This window comes from Ailuropoda melanoleuca, chromosome 7, assembly GCF_002007445.2.
Source record: "Ailuropoda melanoleuca isolate Jingjing chromosome 7, ASM200744v2, whole genome shotgun sequence".
Classification (NCBI taxonomy): Eukaryota; Metazoa; Chordata; class Mammalia; order Carnivora; family Ursidae; genus Ailuropoda; species Ailuropoda melanoleuca.
The window spans coordinates 38,238,809-38,244,195 of record NC_048224.1 but is presented as its reverse complement, the minus strand read 5'-3'; the positions used below and the strand labels follow the sequence as shown (position 1 = coordinate 38,244,195).

Genomic DNA, 5,387 nt, shown 5'->3' with positions numbered 1-5,387 from the left:
GCAGATAAGAAACACTAGCCACTTCCTTCTTAAAATATTAAAGAGCAGTTTTGGCATAAATACTGTTCTTCCCACATTTTTCACCAAGATGTTCTATTGGCTATGTGCCCTAATCACAGGCACCCACCGTGGGGCACATCTCTCCATGAGGTGGTGGTTGCCCTTGTCACCACTTGCTCAGGAAAAGCATTTGGAATGATTGCTAATGTCCTCTCAGCAAATGAATACACATCAGATAGAAGCCATTCCCTAGTCTTCGTTCTTATTTGTTCCTAGCTTAATTTAACTGCAGCCATTCTCAAACTTCTCAAACTTCTACTTATTAAAATACTTTGACTTAAATGTAGCAAAGTCCTTATTGGCACCTGCTTTTATAACCATGTCATCTTCCTGACTCCCCCCACCACCACCACCAAGTCTTCTTGGAGCTCTGCGGCTTTAGACAATTTACCTGCTATGTAATTTTTTCATCTGCCCAATGAGAAAGTTGGAACTCTAAGCTCCCTTACAGTTCTGTATCCTAAGGACCCCATCCCTCTCTGCCTTATTACATCTTTTTAATTGAGCCAGAATCTTCCCCATGCTAAGTCTCAATCTAGGAAAGACTACATTGGTCAAAGTATTTTTTTTTCTCATCATTTTCATGTTCATTTCTAGGTAGGCTCAAATGTGTACTCAAACTGATTCAGGTGAAAAGGATCCAAAGATGAAGGTTTAGCTCTAATTAACCAGAAAGTCCACTGACCACTCTTTTACAAGGCTTGGGGACCAAAAGGGACCTGACACCTAGAAAACATTCAGTGATTGTTGATTGTGTCATTGCTGCTACTGTTGTTGGGGAAAATTAATATACTGGAATTATCCCATCCTTGCATATGCCCTTGATTGCACCTGGGAATGCCATCCATCTGGCCACTCTTTTGTGCAAAAAAAGTCAAGATACAGGGAGAGAAAGAATTACCTAAGGCTAGCGGCATGGAATGGTCTATGTGCCAAAATGAAAGAGCAGAGTTAGATCTTTCCAACTTTTCTCTGCTGTTTCCTTAACTCACTCACCCCAGGTTGGTAGTTTGTATGGGGAGCTTGTCCGTGTTGAATAATTTAAAGGACTCCAGATGCCTTGAATTACACCAATAGTTATTCATTTCCTTACGGTAAACAGTATCCTCTGCCAGTGGTCTTTAAAATGCAAATATACCCAGGTGGTAGCACATAAAATTCCTAAGTAACACTTTTTTTTTAAAGTAAGTTCCTTGGGGGAAAAAGGAAAGAAAGAAACATTCTGAGAACAGTTCAAAGTTAGAGATCAGGCAGACAGAGAGTGGTGGTGATGTGGGTAGAGAAATGGATGCTAGGAGCGAGAACAAGACTCTAGAAAGGTGGGGCAGGGGACAGAACACACAGTCCCACTTGCTTTATGCTTTCATCTCTGGGTTAACCACCGCCCACCCACCTCCTGCCCCTCCTGGGATGTGAAGAGTCTGGGAATTCCTTTGGGAGCCAGTCTGGCCACATGCAGATCAGAGTGGCTCTATCTATGCCTGTGGCAGTTGGGACTTCTGACAGCACCTCATTGCCTTGTCCTCAGGAGACCTGGAAGAAACAGCTCTAGGATACTTGGTGATGAGTCTACTCTGAGGATATTATTGAGGACATTGCGAATCACACCATGACAAGATAATGATGATTCTTGAGAGGAGCTGGCTTCTACTTTGTGGGCACTATGAATCTTGAAGCTGAGCGGGATTCCTCTAGTGGGTGGTGGTGTGCCCCTCAGATCCCCTCCCCCAAGTGGAGGTCCCCAACCTTCAGTTGTTGTGACTGTTGGCTGATAATGTCTTCCAGCTGCCTTCCTTCTTCTGAGGATTACCCTTGGCTGATGGGAGCCCCTTGCCCAAGAGCTTATGACCTCTCTAAAAGCAGCCCATAGTCAATGACTAGCTAATTGGGTGGCACAAAAGACCACTTGCCCCAAGAGAGTAAAACCGTGATGGGCTATATGCTTCAGAACCTACTTCCTTTGGATCAGTCAAAGGCTAGTCTTGACTTGAGACCCTGCTTAGCTCTGTTCCTTCCCCCTCCTGCTTCACTCCCGCCTTTACAGGCTTTTTTGAAAGAGCACTTCTCGGTGAATGATGTAAACCCCAATACCTGTCTTTGGCTCTGCTTCTATGAACTTGACTCTTAGACATTCTACTTTATTGTATCTGAGACACTACCAACCGTAACACAATTATGTTATATATCACCAAGAAAGACTAGATGCTGACAATTCAGATGTGATACACAAGATGTGTATTTAGTTGTAAGACACGTCATAATTTCAATGAAAAAAATGGGCATCTTTGAGTGAATTAAATATGGTATGTTTAATATATATGATCTCAGTACATTGCATACATCTCTCTATGCCACGTGTTCACACATAGGCAAACAAACTTTGTTTCAACTATCTTTCTATACATACTAGTTTACAAGTCTGGAGAACCATTGCTATGGTCCAAGTGTTGGTGTTCCCTTCCAAATTCATGTTTTGAAATACCATTACCAATGGTGGGTCCTTCAGGAAGTGACTAGGTCCTGAGTGTAAAGCCCTCATAAAAGGGGCCTCACAGAGCTCCTAGCTCCTTCCACCATGTGAGAATAGAAGTCTGCAACCCAAAAGAGGGCCTTCACCCAGCCATGCCTGTGCTCTGATCTCCAACTTCCAGCATCCAGAACTGTGAGCAATAAATTTCTGTTGTTTACAAGCCACCCCATCTAGGGAATTTTGTGATAGCAGCCCAAACAGACTGAGACAATTATAGTACCATATCTAAATTCAGTTTTAAATTTCTCTTATTTATGGCTAAGTTTCATCATATGCAAGTGATGAGAACTGTTTTAAATAGTAAGGGAAATAATTGTATGTTATACAGGATAGCTGCTTATCAAGGGCTTCCAGAAAAATTATTCTCAGCCATAGAGAATGAATCAGACTTTGGGACAATTTCAGATTTACTGAAATAGAGCTAGGGAACAATCTGGGAGAGCATCACTGCTTTCAGGATGAGGACTAGAATCCTTATCATGGCTACGGGGCTCTGTGTGATCTTACCCCAACCTACTTCTCTACCCTCATCTCAGAATACTCTGGCCCCCATCTGTGTGTGCGTGTCCACACACTCGCTATAGCCACTCTGGCTTCTTTGCAGTTTGAGAAGGTGCTAACCTCTTTCCCACCACAAGGCCCTTTATTACATGTGGTTTCCTCTTGTTGGGATGCTCTTCCCTCCCACCTCTTTGCCTATTTACCTTTACTCAAAGGAGTCTTCTTCCAGGAAGCCCTCTCTGATTTCACAGATTGAAAAGGGGGTCCCTTGGGGTGCTTGGGTGGCTCAGTCAGTTGAGCAACTGACTCTTGATTTTGGCTCAAGTCTTGATCTCAGAGTCATTGGGTCAAGCCTGAGTCAGGCTCTGAACCCAGCATGGAGTCTGATTGTCCCTCTGCCCCTACCCCCCACTCATGCTCACTCACGTGCATGGTCTCTCTCTCTCTAATAAATAAAATCTTTAAAAAAAAAAAAAGAAAAAAAGGGATGCCCTCATTTTACAATTGAATAGCACTGTATGGTTCTCCTTTCTGTTGCCACATGTTGCAACTTTCCATTTGTTCCTGTTATGTAATTAAGACCTATACCCTTATTAAGTTATGCACTCCGTGAGGGTAGCTCCAAGTCCTTGCTCACTGCTGGACCTGTCCCCAGTATATGGGGCACCCAATGACTTGGTTGGCCAATTGAGAAAGTCAGGTCACAATAGCCTTCCTTGATCAGCTGCATAAGTACCAAGGAATAGTATAGTACAATGGTTAACTGAGTGTTTAGACCTTAAATCAACTGCACAGTTCAGGATAAAATCCTGGCTCTGCCACTTACTAGCTGTGGGGTTTGAGGCAACTTAATTCACATGATTGTGTCTCAGCTTTCTCATCTATAAAGTGAGCATAATAATTTTGTATTTTATTGACTCCAAGTTGCCCTTGATTGTAAGACACCTCATATACTATTAAAGAAAAACCTACCAATCAAGCTAGAACTCAATGTTTTCTTATCACTGAGGCTTTTTCCAAACAAAACCAGCCCATTCTGTAAGATAATCTTAGCAGCAGGTGTCAACAGAAGGTTTCAAGCAAGAACCAGGAAACTGTTAAAAATAACAAATAACTCAACACATGCAGTAGCAATGCTTGTAATTCAACTGAAATGCTGAAAACAAACAGCCATGCCCAAGTTCACATCACTACTGTACCCTGCGGACCACACCTAGGAGAGGCCATGGCTTCTAAGACACCCTCAATTCCAGAGAAATTATGATGTGAAAACAGGTACATCAGCAAATTGTTGATTGATTGCATCCTGGGTTACTTTTATTTTATGGAAAAGTTCGTTTCAAATCTACATGAAACTACGCAGAACACAAAGTCTTAGTGAAGGAGGCCTGGTGGTCTCATTTACAAAAACACATGGCCTCTGTCCTTTGGCCTTCAAATTCCAGGAAAGGTGCCTCAAACAGCTTCACATTTGCACGGTTTGGCGCCAGAGCCCAGGAATAGGGGCTGGCGTCCACTGTTGGACGTTCTTCAGCCACCAGAGTGTCAGGTCTCTTCAGCAGGTCATTCCTTGATCAAGAAAGCACTTCCACAAGTGCTCCATCCTCTGGTTTTGGCTTAGGACTTAGGTTTTCAGCCTCATCTCCGTTAGTAGTTGCTGTCGCCACATGTGGTAGGTACAGTGAGACAAACCTGGGTCCAGCCATTCAGCAAGGTCACCTTCACAGCCCATTTCTTCCTCAGGCTCCTGAAGAGCAGCTGCTTCTGGGCTTCCATTGTCAGCGACAACCCCTGCGGGGAGTTCTAGGCATCGGCCTCCGGACTGATGGCTGGAACTGCCTCGCCAGATACATTCATCGTGAAGAGTTAGCTCCTTGCAGCCATGGAACCGCCGCCACGCCACCAGCTGACCGTCCTCTCCTGGTGTGTGTTTCACGCTGTCCCAACCTCTTGCTGTACTGGTAGGATCCATGTGAGTTTTTTTTTTCCAAGCTTGACCCATTTTCCTTCTGAAATGAACTCCCCTGAAATAATAGACTGTTGGGTACGTTGAGACCAAGCCATTAGTTCTTGGCTTTTCATTTTCACACCAGTTACTCTTTATGGGCTTCAGGTAAGAAGTTCATGCCCAAGGTGTGGGGTGCGGGGAAAGATATGCCTTTGGGAACGGGGTCGAGAGAAGAAAGGACAAGGCCCGAGGCAGCAGTCTGAGGAGATGCAGTGAAACTGCTTTTAGATCTTGGGTTGAGAAGTAAGTGTGTTAGACTGTATGAAGCGCATGGCATATTTGTACGAA

At 44.0% G+C, this 5,387-nt stretch overlaps 1 pseudogene; it reads right to left on the bottom strand.

Moving 5' to 3' along the window:
* Positions 1-4,488: 4,488 nt before the first annotated feature.
* Positions 4,489-5,063, bottom strand: LOC100480323 (annotated as a pseudogene).
* Positions 5,064-5,387: the final 324 nt, after the last annotated feature.